This window comes from Panthera tigris, chromosome B2, assembly GCF_018350195.1.
Source record: "Panthera tigris isolate Pti1 chromosome B2, P.tigris_Pti1_mat1.1, whole genome shotgun sequence".
Taxonomy (NCBI): domain Eukaryota; kingdom Metazoa; phylum Chordata; class Mammalia; order Carnivora; family Felidae; genus Panthera; species Panthera tigris.
In genome coordinates this window covers 96,701,589-96,715,585 of record NC_056664.1, presented here as the reverse complement: position 1 = coordinate 96,715,585, position 13,997 = coordinate 96,701,589, and the positions used below count along the sequence as shown (strand labels likewise).

The following is a 13,997-nucleotide window of genomic DNA, read 5'->3' as shown; positions in this document are numbered from 1 at the left end:
ATTTACTCTTTCCCCTCACACCTCTCCCCTGTGATTCCCAAATATTTATATAGGAGGGACCTAGGAATGGAAATCTCTAGGAGTAATATTAGATTGTATATTTACTGGGGGAGGCTTTTGGAAAATGATGGACATTGTGAAAGGGCTAAAACTGCTTGAAATTACACTACTTGCCACACTTTGCCCGCCATCCACTCAGGACTTAATCCTGCTCCAACCCAGCATCTCAGGAGAAACGTGAAATTGTTGTTTAGCTGCTTTGGCTCCTCCTGCTAGGTTTATGTCCTCTTTTCTTTGTTTGCTTTTCCCCCTGTCTCCTGATACCACAATAGATGGAATCATAGGAACTATCCTTTGTAGTTTAGCTATTATCACCAAATCTGCACCACTCATTCTGTGTCTTTGAAACACCAGGGATAGGTGCTTACTTACATGGGTACTGAAATTTTGCTTGTAACCAACCCCACCATGCTGGAAGTGAGTTAGAGAATGCAGTCACTGACCTGGTCAGGCTCTGGAAAACCCTTTTGGGGGTTGAGATCCTAGCTTATTGATAGTCTGCTTTCACGAGGTATATCCATGTCACTTTTGGCTCTCAAGTCCACCCAGCTCCTTGGATTTAAGCCCTGTCATTTACTCTTGTTCCCATAGTGCCACCATTTTTCTTTGTCCCCATTAGCTTCACAAACACCAAAAATTCAAATGACCTGATGGGATTGTGGTAAAGTCTAAGTTTTTCAGTACTTTAAAGAAATCATTCCTTTGCCTTCAGGACTGCAAAGTTTCTGAAGAGAGTCCTGCTATAGTTCTTGTATTTGTTCTTCTGTATGTAATGTTTTTGTTGTTTTCTGGCTACCTTCAAGATTTCTTCTTAATTTTTGATTTCCAGCAGGTTTACTGTGATGTGTCTAGGTGTATTTTTCTTTGTATTCTCCTAGATCCACTAGATCCTTTAGTGTTTTAATCATGGTTATTTTTATATTATTTTATGTTTTATTTTTTAAGTAGGCTCCATGCCCAGTGTGGAGCCCAACATGGGGCTTGAACTCATGACCCTGAGGTTAAGACCTGAGCTGAGATCAAGAGTTGGCTGCTTAACTGACTGAGCTACTCAGGTGCCCCTAATCACAGTTATTTTAAAGTTCTTGTTGGATAGTATCAATATCTGAACTATCTCTGGATCTAGTTCTTTGATTACTTCATCTCTTGACAATACACCATTGTCATTTTCTTCTTGATTTTTAATTCATCTTACAATTTTTGCCTAAATGCCAGACATTGCATGAAAAAGAACAGTAGAAACTGAAATAACTAGTATTCATACCTGCAACTGAGCAAACATTTCTATCAGACTATTAGTATGAGGAGTGAGGGTTGAAGACCTCCCATCAGTAGTTGATCTGGATTTGAGTTTTATTGTTAATATCATTACCTTCAGTATATCACAGGTCAAATTCCTCCAGTGATGGAATTTGTGCAGCTACTTTGTGTTTGGTGTGTGTCCTAGAATGCCAAGAGAGTTCTTCTCAGTGTTCCTACTTCAACTTTCAGCAGACTGTGTATAACTGTGCTAAGTGGGATCTCTCTCCATGGTCTTGTCTCTTCCTCAGCTATAGGGGTCTCTTGCTTGTTTCTTTGTGCAAGGCTTATGGTAGGGGCAGGCACTGTTTCTCCCCCCTCTAACCTCAGTTTCATGCAGGTCCTGGGCTCTTGAGCTTTAGGGTGGGCCTCCTTCTCCCCCATGGCAATCGGACACTGCATTGTAATGGGGGAGGTCTTAAATGGGAGTGAGTTTTCTGTCCCTTTCTCACTGACAGTAGACCTTGCTTTGTATCAGTGAAGGATCCTGGTGACTGGTAGGTTTCTTGCCTTCCTCCAGCATCTGATGGCTTTTGCTTCAACTCCTCTTCTGCCACAGCCAACCTTATCTTGGGACCAGGGGGCAAGAAGATTTAGTACTACTCCTTTAGTGGCAGATGGCTTTTTCTTTGTGTGGAAGATGGACATGGGCCCCATGCCTGTCTCACATTGGTAGCTGGCCGTCATCTGCATGCCTGTCTCACCAAAGGGAGGCTCTTTCAGTTCTCCTGATCTGCACCCAGTCTTTCCTGTGAATACCCAGGGAGGCCTATGGAAAAGTGCTGGCAAATGGGGCACACACTTTGTACCATGGCTCCCAGGGGTTCTAAGTTGTCATTCTAGCCCATACTTGGTCTTTAAACTTCTGTTAACATTTCGGGTTTTTTACCTTTACTTTTTTGGCTGCTACTCTTCCTCCTGTACTCTTCCCAAAGCAAAATAGTTGGTAGGAGCAGTGTTTACTGGCTTTCTATATCCTAAGTCGGACTAGAACTCGCTGATTGTTTCTTTATTGTCAACTGTTTTTACTTGATGGCAAACTGCTCAACAATTTGTTTAATATATTCAAAGAGGTAAAACAGGCAGTGAGGGCCTTAACCAGTTGACTGGAATTGTGGCTATTGGAGGTCCCAGTATACTGCAATTATGTCTATTATGTCCTATAATGGAGGGGCCGTCATGGCCTTGAAAGGGAAGAACTGTGTGGCTATCGCTGCTGACAGGCACTTTGGGATCCAGGCCCAGATGGTGACCACGGACTTTCGGAAGTTCTTTCCCATGGGCAATCAGCTGTATATAGGACTGACTGGGCTTATCACTGATGTCCAGACTATTTCCCAGCAACTCAAGTTCTGGTTGAACCTGTATGAGCTGAAGGATGGTTGGCAGATCAAGGCTTATACCCTCATGAGCATCATGGCCAACCTCTTGTACAGAGATGGTTTGGCCCCTACTACACAGAGCCAGAAATCCCTGGGTTGAACCTGAAGACCTTTAAGCTCTTCATTTGCTCTCTAGACCTCATCAGCAACCCCATGGTAACTGACGACTTTGTGGTCAGTGACATCTACTCCAAACAAGAATGGGATGTATGAGTCCTTCTGGGAGCCTAACATGGATCCAGAACACTGTTTGAAACCATCCTACAAGCCATGCTGAATGCTGTGGATCAAGATGCCATGCCAGGCATGGGCGCCATTGTCCACATCATTGAGAAGGACAAAATTATCACCAGGACACTGAAGGCTCAAATGGACTAATCTTCTGTTCCCAGAGCCTACTTTTTTTTTTTTTTTTTTTAAGTAAAATAGTTTTTCTTTCAAAAACAAAACAAAAGGTAAAGAGGTAAAACAAAAAGTAAGATTGGCAGTTAGGGAAGCCATTAAAAGGAACCAAATCCCCAAAAATATGGTAGCTGAAATTAACTCAATGGAAAGGTTTTATAGCAAATAAGACATAGTTAAAGAGTTAACTCAAAATATGTTAGAAGAGTATCTTCAGAAGGAAACAGGGAAAGAAAAAAGTTGGGAATACAGATTGGGGAGGGGGTAGGTAAGAGACAGAGGGGTTGCATTAAAAAGATTTAATATAAATATAGTTAGAGTCCCTGAAGCAAAGGAGAAAGAAAATGAGATGAAAGCAATTTTTTGAAAACATAATAGCTGAGAATTTTCCAAACTAGTGAAAAACATTGCCACAAATGAAGATGCCCAAGAAGAATTTAAGACAAACCAAAACAACCTAGTCACATTCATAGTTGATAAAAACCAAAGAGAAAATCTTATAAACCAGCTGGAGAAAAGATATTACCTTTAAAAGAGCAATAACTAAACTTATTGCTTATTTCTCAAGAGAAAATGAAAGCCAGAAGACAAATGGAATATTTTCAAAGTGCTAAAAGAAAGTGATTGACAATCTAGAGTTCTATGCCCAATCAAAAATGTTTTTCAAAATTAAGAAGGAGATAAAGGCATCTATGGACATAAAGACAGAAAATTCTCACAAGTAGGCCTACATATTTTTTTTCTTTTTTTCTTTTTGTTTTGTTTTGTTTTGACAAGCAGGCCTACATATTAAAGGATATACTAAAGGCAGTTCTTCAGGGAGAAGTAAAATGACCCTAGATGGAAACTCAGGTATAAGAAGAAAAGATTGATGAAAAGGGTAAAATATATAGATAAATTTAAATAATAATGACTGGACACAACAATAATATTCTGTGGGATGTCTCTTTTTCTCTCTCTAATATATAGATAGATATTCATATATCTATGTATATGAAAGAATAAATAGATAAAAACAACAATGGCATAAACATCAAGAGGGGATTATTTTTGGAGTTAAAATGTTTTAAGGTCATTGCATTACCTGGAAAGCTTATTTCTTTAGGCTGTTTCTGGAAGTAGAATTGATTTTCAAATAGGTACTAGTAATGAACTTTGTTGTTTTTAAGTTGGACTGAAGATACATTCTGACTCAGATCCAATTCCCCTCCTTTCACTACATCTTTTAGGATTTTCTTCTGCTCTTTCTTCATATTTTTTAAGGAAGCACTTTGCCATAACAGAAAAAAAGAGGGCTTTAGAATCAATCAGACCTGGGCTTAAACTCCTGTTTTCCCCCTTATTTGGGCAAGCAATTTACTTCTCTGAGCCTTCACTTTGGGAGGGCTGTGAAAATGGGAAGTAATAATACTGTTCTCACAAGATTATTGTGCAACTTAAATGAGATTAAGTATACAAAGAGCCTACAGTGCAATGCCCAATATGTAGTGCTTCATATTGCTCAGTAAGTACTAGTTTTTTTTCCGTTATGGACTGCATTGTGCAACTGGCATTGGATTATACACCCTCTCGCATTGTTTCCTGGGTTCCTTATATTTGTGATTATTATCCCTCCTCTCTTGGCTAGATTGTAATCTTCTCCAGTTCAGGGACTATATATCTCCCTTTTGTATCCTTTGCTCAGTGAATGGCGTTTGGAGTAAGAGCAGTACTTGCTTGAGGAAAGCATGTGTGAATGAGATAAGATACATCCCTGCACTATACATTATGTTGGAAGGCGTCTTTGTAGCAGTTCCACTCAGAAGGATATTTGAGACCTTGAAGAAAAGTCCTTCAGCTGCCCATGAGAAGCATAAATGGTGAAAACATACTTAATGGAAAAGAGAGAAATGCCATCTTACCATTCAGGAACACTCCAGTTTATTTTATTTTTATTTTTATTTTTTTATTTTTATTTTTTAATATATGAAATTTACTGTCAAATTGGTTTCCATACAACACCCAGTGCTCATCCCAAAAGGTGCCCTCCTCAATACCCATCACCCACCCTGCCCTCCCTCCCACCCTGCCCTCCCTCCCACCCCCCATCAACCCTCAGTTTGTTCTCAGTTTTTAACAGTCTCTTATGCTTTGGCTCTCTCCCACTCTAACCTCTTTTTTTTTTTTTTCTTTTCTTTCCTTCCCCTCCCCCATGGGTTTCTGTTATGTTTCTCAGGATCCACATAAGAGTGAAACCATATGGTATCTGTCTTTCTCTGTATGGCTTATTTCACTTAGCATCACACTCTCCAGTTCCATCCATGTTGCTACAAAAGGCCATATTTCATTTTTTCTCATTGCCACGTAGTATTCCATTGTGTATATAAACCACAATTTCTTTATCCATTCATCAGTTGATGGACATTTAGGCTCTTTCCATAATTTGGCTATTGTTGAGAGTGCCGCTATAAACATTGGGGTACAGGTGCCCCTATGCATCAGTACTCCTGTATCCCTTGGATAAATTCCTAGCAGTGCTATTGCTGGGTCATAGGGTAGGTCTATTTTTAATTTTCTGAGGAACCTCCACACTGCTTTCCAGAGCGGCTGCACCAATTTGCATTCCCACCAACAGTGCAAGAGGGCAGGAACACTCCAGTTTAAGCACTGAAGATTCCAGGCTGGAACTAGTGCTGAGTACCATGGATTGCTGCCCTTAAAACTAGTATCTTAAGTTGTATATAATAGCTTTTCTGGGCAAGAGTCCCATCTACTTAATCTCTGCTAGATGAGTATACATCAGTTCTGACTGATGAAAAATACCAAGTTAAATCAGACAGTTAAAAAAATCAACATGATGCCCATAACTGGTTTATCTTTCCTTTCAGTAATCCCACATATTACCTACTTATTTGCTGTAATGAACATGCCATTCAGCTAAAATAAGATTAACTGCTTAAACCGAGGCATTACAGGCAGAGAACTTTAAGGCCGCTTTGTGTTTCATTATGAAGTTCAGTGGTTAAATGATACGGTGTTGTCGTTTCTTCCTTTGTAATCAAGAGGGTTTCACTTAGGATTAGTGCACCCCAGCCAATTCTCCTGATGGAACATTTGAAGCAGCAAGTTTATATGTCTAGGTTACAGCCTGGCAGCAATAATAACCTTCAGAATCAAACCTGTTGGCTTCATCACCGCTCAAATTGCACTGCTCCTTGTGAGGCTCCCCTCTGCTCTAATGGTGATGGAAATCTCACTTGCCATGCAGATTATGAAAGGTAAATTGGAAGGGGGGGTTAGCCATGCAGCTGGAAAATAGCACTGTGATGACCCAGGTGGGATCAGAGTTCAGAATGTTAACCCAAGTTTGTCCCAAGTGAATGAACATTTGCCTGTTCTCTGCATCAAGGTCAAATCCCACTTCAGTGGAGCTTTTCTGGACTGTTCCAGCCCCACTCATCTCTCTTTTCTTTGAACTTTAATTGCAATTCTAGTTCTCCCTAAACAAGGCTATTTATTCATTTATGTGATTCATATCATTGTTCTATATGGGCTAACACCCTCTTCAGTTAGGAGTCCAGGACTAACATCTACATGGTCCTGGGTCCATAAGAGCATGTTGTTTAACAATTGCTCATTGACTGAAGGAAACACCCTCTGTGTGATGTGACCTATTATGACTCAGCCTGGATAGTCCACAGTGCGGACTATCAGCCTCAGCTGAGCCTGAAATTAGCCCCTATCCTTATCATGCCTTCTCTTCTATGGAGTATATTCCATTTTTGTGGTTCATCAGAAAGTCAGACAAAGAGAGTAAACATGGTGACCAATAGATTTGTACATCCATTCTTTTTTTTTTTCTTTCAGTAAATATATATTAAATGCCGACTGTGTACCAAGTCTTTTCAGAACTCTAAGAACTGAGAAACTTCTTGCTGACCATTTTGGTGGAGAATGGAGAAAACAGTTTGAAAGAGCTCGAAGGAAATTCCTTTCTTCTCACACAGTATCCTTCAGCCCCAACTTTTGGGCAGGAGCACCTTCTATAATTCTTCCTTTCCCTGTTTGTTTATTCACCTCTTCTTCCCATTCTCACTTCTCCACCTCCTCAAATCACTGTGATAGATGGGACTGCTCCTCCCCTGCCTCCCTGGTTGTGATAATAGCAGGCTATTGAATTTTCCTGTGTGAAACTGGTTTGCTCAGGTCTCTGCCAAGCAGGCTGCACTTGCTAGGTTGGATGGATTCCAGTATGCTCCTCTGGATAGGATTTAGTGTGGGTCAGGATTCCTTAGTGGGTAGGAAGAGGGTGGGGAGAGAAGAGGGAGATTAGGTTGGTTCTCTCTCTGCCTAAGGAATTAGATAAATTATTTAATGAATTATAAACAGGGAGCCCTGCCTTGGATATACTTCTATCGCCAGCCCAATAATTGTTAACCATGTTTTGACCCTCCAGGGTAAAGTCAGAGCCTCAGTTGCCCATGGGATGATCTGAGGCTGGTGTGGGTGTTTCAGAGCAGCTGACATCCAAGCTATACCTCTTCAGAAAACTTAGGTCACTCTCTTGACAGCTGCAAATCCAATAGTGATGCACCCTATTCCCCTGCTTCCTTCATTTTTCTGGCAGAAACAGGATATGCTAGAATGATAGATTGTTAGAACCAAGAGGGACCTTATCATCCTTTATTCCAGGTTTCCTTATTTCTCAGGTGTAGAAATTACAACTCGTCAAAGTGGTTTACCCAAGTTGGTGGAACAGTAGTGACAAAGCCAGGGCTATGACCCAGGTCCTGACTCCCAGACTAGAACTGCTATGCCGTGCCATCTCTCAACATTCCCTTCCCGTCATTTTATTCCCATACCTCCTTTTCTTGCCTCTCAATCAATTCCTTCTCTCTTGACTGACACATCTGTTTTCTTCCTCTTATAATTTCAAAAGCAAAAACTACCAGTGTTAGAAGGAAAATGACAAAAATGAGCAAAATTGGCTTCTTCAACATTCTTCTAACACCTTTGATTTGTCTATAGTTTGCTAATGAATATTTCTTAGTTACCAATGTGCTTAAGCATTCATTTCATTGAATTTACTGTGGACTCTTAGATGTTTATTAAGTCTATTTCTAATAGCAAGAGCATATTATTCAACTTCTTTTCTCTTTCTTTTCTTTCTTTCTTTCTTTCTTTCTTTCTTTCTTTCTTTCTTTCTTTCTTTCTTTCCATTCAGATGTGTTTTGATCACAAATGGCAGAAACCCAACTCAAACTAGCTTATGCTTAAGAGGAGATTTATTGGATTCCATAGCTGGAAAGTCCAGGCAGTGATCTAACTTCTAGTTTGACTGGACTCAGGAACTCAACTGGTTGCCCCATGTACCCTTTGCCCACTTATCTATGTTGCCTTCATTCTTTCCTACTGCAGACAGGTGTTCTCCAAATAGTGAAAAAAAGAAAGGAAAGAAAGAAAGAAAGAGAAAGAAAGAAAGAAAGAAAGAAAGAAAGAAAGAAAGAAAGAAAGAAAGGCTGCTGGTACTCCTCACTCACATACTTCCAATAAGCAACACCTCTTCTCCACTCCTGCCTCCTCCCCAACAGCTCCAAATTAAAAAGTCTCAGAAAAGGGCTCTAATTAGCCCAGACTGGCACGTATTGTCCATCCCTGGACCAATCACTGTGCCTAAGAGAATGGAGTACTATGATTGGCTGGGCGTAAGATTCTATGCTTGGCTGCTCCTACCACTAACACACACACTCACATCTCTGTTCATCTGTTAAACAGCAGGGTCCTGCCATTTGGCAGCCTTGCCATAATCATATAGAATGGCAGAGGAACAATTATCTACAAAAAGAGACTCTTAAAAACACAAAATTGACAGATTCCTTCTTTAAACTTCTTCTCAGTGTGTCCCCTGAAAACAGTCTACTTCTGAGTCCTTTGGAGTAGATCTCTATCTGTAACCAGCTTCCCATTCCCATTGTATACCTCGCTTGTCATTAGCACTGCAGTATCTGTTCACTGGTGTCAACTCCATTCTCTCTCTTGCCTGACCACTTAATACTTTACCAGGTTAATATTCTTAGAGCATAATTCTGATCTTATTTGCAGATGTACTCAAAAATCTTTATGACACCCAAGTACTATGAATTATGGAGATGGCCACTGGGCAACAGAATGGATTTGCCAGGCATGTGCCATGGGTACCAGCTGAATCCATGTCTGAATGGTTAAAGATAAACATCAGACTGCTTTGCTAGGCTGTCTCTTATCTTTCAGATATAAAATGTATTCTGTGTTTGCAGTTACTGTCGATGTTATATTTATATAGATTTGTGCTCTGATTGTGTATGGGCAATGGTCTAAAAGAAGGTCTACTGATTGCTCATGTTTGGAAACTGATCTGAGCAGAGTTTGAGGTGGGGCAGAGTAAGATGCATGACAGTTTTCCAGTTTCCTTTTGATTTCACACCATACCATTTCTGAGATGATGAAAAACACTTTAAAGTGCCCTTTTCTGGGGCACCTGGGTGGCTCAGTCAGTTAAGCATCTGACTCTTGATTTCAGCTCAGGTCATGATCTCATGGTTCATGAATGCAAGCCCTGCATCTGGCTCTGCTCCTGACAGCGAGGAGCCTACTTGGGATTCTCTCTCTGCCTCTGTCTCTCAATAAACAAACAAACAAACAAACAAACAAACATTAAAAAAATAATGAAGTGCCCTTTTCTACTGTCAAGATGGCACTGGTTTTTTAAAAAATCTCTTTGCCTCTCTTTTTCCTAACTCTGGCAAGGAAGAAGAGTGGTGGAAAGGAAGATGTCTGTGGCAGAAGTTGCTCCTTGCCCCCAGTATTTGTTCTACGTTTCTTCTATAGTTATAGAAATTTGAGCTGGACACGTGACTTCCCGGGGTAAAGACATTTCCCAGCTTCCTTGACGCTAGGGTAGTCACCTGACTGAGTGGTGGCCCATGGGCTCACAGCAGAAATGTCGAATAGCAACTTCTGGGATCCCTGTTTTAAGGGAGAGCTAGTGTAGGACAATGTAAAGGAAAAACTCCCATGTTTCTCCTTTACCCCTACACCACTACCACATTTCGCTTCACTTCCAACACCACATGTGTGGGTTTTCTGCATATTGAGCAATTCCCTGGTACCAGCTGGGTGTCCTACAATTTTACTCAGTTCTGACACAAGCTACTTGGAGTTAGTGTCAGATCCCCCAGGTTAAAAACTTAGTCCCACAAAACTGCCCCCGACCTCTCATTTCAGATGCCAATCACAAGTCCTGTGTTGTCCCCTATACTTCTGACTGGCTATAATTGGGGTTCCCATGACCCTCTTTTTGGGTTTGATAATTTGCTACAGTGACTTAAAGAACTCAGGGAAACATACATTTATCAGCTTGTTATATAATTAAGAATTTGATAAAGATTACAGATGAACAGCCAGATGAAGAAATACATGGGAGAGGTCCAGAAGAGTCCTAAGTGCAGGAGCTTCTGTCTCTGTGGAGTTGGGGTACATCACTCTCCCCTCATGTGGATGTGTTTACCAACCCAGAAACTCTGAATCCCCCATATGTTGGGGATTTTTATGAAGGCTTCATCACTTAGCTATGATTGGTTATTAACTCAATCTCCAGCCACTTTATAAAACTTCCCAGAGAATAGAGGGTGGGATTAAAAGTTCCAAGCTTCTAATTATGGCTTGATCTTTCTGGTCACCAGGCCCCATCTCATTAGAATAAATGACACATCCCGGAAATTCCAAGGAATTTAGGAGCTGTGTGTCTAGAACTAGGGTCAAAGACCAAAGATTAGGAATGAGAGTTCCTACTGCTCTTATCATTTAGGAAATTATAAGGGTTTTAGGAGGACTGTGGCAGGAACTGGGAAACAGAGGCCAATATATATATTTTCTATTATTTCACAAGGTCCTTTATCTTTCTTCTTTTCCTCCATCCTGCTGCTTGGAATATGGCTGTAATGGCTGGAGCTCCATCTTGAAAGAAGGGACAAGGGCCATGCACAGCAGAGCGATAAGCCTGAGTCCTTGACACGATGGAGTCCCCTACCAACTCAGGACTACCCACTCGGATTTTATGTGAAGGAAGAATAAACATCTTGCTTACACTACTATTATTTTGAGTTTTAGGTCATTCACAGTTAAACCAACACCAGCTGATTCAGTACATTTCAGGTAAACAGATGAAAAGAGGAATTCTGTTTTGCACTAAAGGACAAGATCATGTGTCATATTGCCCAGAACGGGGTAAATGTGTGATAGGCTGGTATGAAAAGAGTGAAAAGCTAGGTATCTGTTTTGGGGGGAGTTGGTAAGAGCAATGCTACTTCCTAAAAGTAACCAATGGCAAGGCTTTGAACTCCTTTCTTTGTCTGCTGTTGGTTCTTAATCTACCAGTACAAATCCCTTGAGCATCCATTGTCCATACTGGTAAAACAACAATAACATTCTGTAATTGGCTTTCGTTTCACAAATAAGAAACACGGAACAATTCATATATAAAGATGCATTCTTAGGTAGTTAGAAAATTGAAATAAACTCAAAGATAAGTAATAATAAAAAGAAGAGCTCCATCTTACTGACAGTCTTCGATGTTTTAAGCACTGTGCTAACTATTTTACCAACTTATCTGATTTAATCCTAACAACAATCTGATGTGTTAAACACCGTTTTTAGCTCCATTTTCTGGATGAGAAAACTGATATTTAGAAAGGTGAAGCACACCTAGAATCATACAATTAATAAGAACAGATCTGTATGACTTCAAAACCCATATTCCTAAGCAATACTCTGAAGTTGTGAAGAAAATCTATTTTTGTTAACTCGAGATCTCTTTTAATGCAAATGAGTGGCAGTTGGTTTATCAGTCAGGTTCCCCACAGGAAACAGCAATCACCAAGAAACTTGAACGAAGAGGCTTGAGAGGTAGGGACAAAATTGAGGAAATGAACAAGGGATTTTGAGTCTGGCACTCGAAGGAAGCCATTATTTCCCTTAGGGCTGATGGGGCGAAGGGGAGGAAAATTGATATTGGAACCTGGTGAGAGCTAGAGCATGAAAGATGGGCCACCTGAGGGGAGCCACAGGTGTGGAACATCATAGCTACCAACGGAGACACAGCTCCTAAGTGGTGATGGCAGAGAATGAGGCCTGACCACTCTCTCCTCGCCTTTTCATCTGAAAGGGTGAATCTCCTTGGGCATGAAGCAGGGCTGGGAGGGATGGAGAATGAATCTTGAAGGCAAGCAGGGGAATTATAATCACAGCACAGTCCATCTCTGAGCCACAACAGCTCTGTAATCCAGCCATCATTCAGACTTTTATAAAAAATGGACTCTTTGGGCAATTCCTCTAGGGACAAAGCCCACAGGATCAAGGGCAACTCTCAGAACTCAGGACCCTTCATTTTTTGACTGTGTTTTGCAAGAATAACCCTGCAGCAGAGAATCTGCTGGACAGTGCGGGCAGTTTCATCTGCAGGCCTGTCTTGTTCTCTCTTCCTCCCTGTGGCCTCTCCAGCTAGCTTTTAGGACAGTCTCAGCCTTTACTACTGAACTCCTTCCTGCCATAGGTAGGAGAAGCACGTGTCAGAGTATAGAAGCAGATGATGGTCAAATAAGAAGCTGTTTTGATGATTAACACATATTTCTTACTCGGGCCTAGTGTAGTCATTTGTTTTTTTGAAAATCCATGAATATTTTCTCAATAGGCACCAAAAGTTTGTTGCAAACCGCAGTAGACAGACACTTCTTAAATGACAAATGATGACAAGGCCCATTCCACTATCAGTTATGTTTATGTCTTATTATTCGCAAATTTTCTGTTAAAAGGAAGTAAGAAAGGGGCAGGACACTTGTGAGAAAATATTGGGGGTGAAATGAAGAATAAAGAATTTATTCTTTGTATATATGCTTAATATATATATATATATATATATGCTTTATATATATGCTATGAAAAAGCATGTTTTATACTTACTAGCTAAGAAAAAAGTTGGTTTGCAAAGAGAAGGGAAAAGTAAGTTCTGATCATATAAGCCTCTGGGAAGCCTGATGCTGCCAAACTTGGATGCAATCTTCTTTTCATGAGAAAACGTCTGAAAAGAAATCAGCAGCCTACACAGTCCAAATCAAGGCTTTTATAGGCAGATATTGCCAACTTTGGGGCCACTAGAAAATAAAATGAAATCCTGAGGCAAATTATAAAATGGTACTCTTAGGAATTATGAAAATAATGAGTAATTCTACTTTTCTAATATATGATGAAATCACATGTATCTCAGTTTTTTGTGGCTAAATTTTATTTTATTTTTTTAAGTTTATTTATTTTGAGGCAGGGAAGGGCAGAGAGAGAGAGAGGGAGAGAGAGAATCCCAAGCAACCTCTGCACTGTCAGCACAGAGCCCGATGCCACACTCGATCTCACAGACTGGTAAGATCATGACCTGAGCCGATATCAAGAGTCAGACGCTTACCTGAGTGAGCCACCCAGGGACCCTGGTTAAGTTTCATTTTAAAAGTATTTCCTTAAGTTATATATTTGGGGGCGCTTGGGTGGCTCAGTTGGTTAAGCATCCAACTCTTGATCTAGGCTCAGGTCATGATCTCACTGTTGGCGAAATCAAGCCCCGTATGGGGCTTGCACTGGGTGTGGATCCTGCTTGGGATTCTCTCTCCCTCCCTCTGCCCCTCCCTGATTCGAGCACGTGCACATGGGCATGCTATCTCTCTCTCAAAAAATAAACTAAAGTTATATTTTTATAAATTGCTTTTCTAACTTTGTGTTCTTGCACAAAGTACTTTTGTCATATTTTTCTGTTTGTGTTGGTCACTAAAGGGCTGGTTTGTATATGAAAAA

At 40.6% G+C, this 13,997-nt stretch overlaps 1 pseudogene; it reads left to right on the top strand.

Annotated features, from left to right (window-relative positions):
• Positions 1-2,489: 2,489 nt before the first annotated feature.
• Positions 2,490-3,759, top strand: LOC102964990 (annotated as a pseudogene).
• The last annotated feature ends 10,238 nt before the right edge of the window (positions 3,760-13,997 follow it).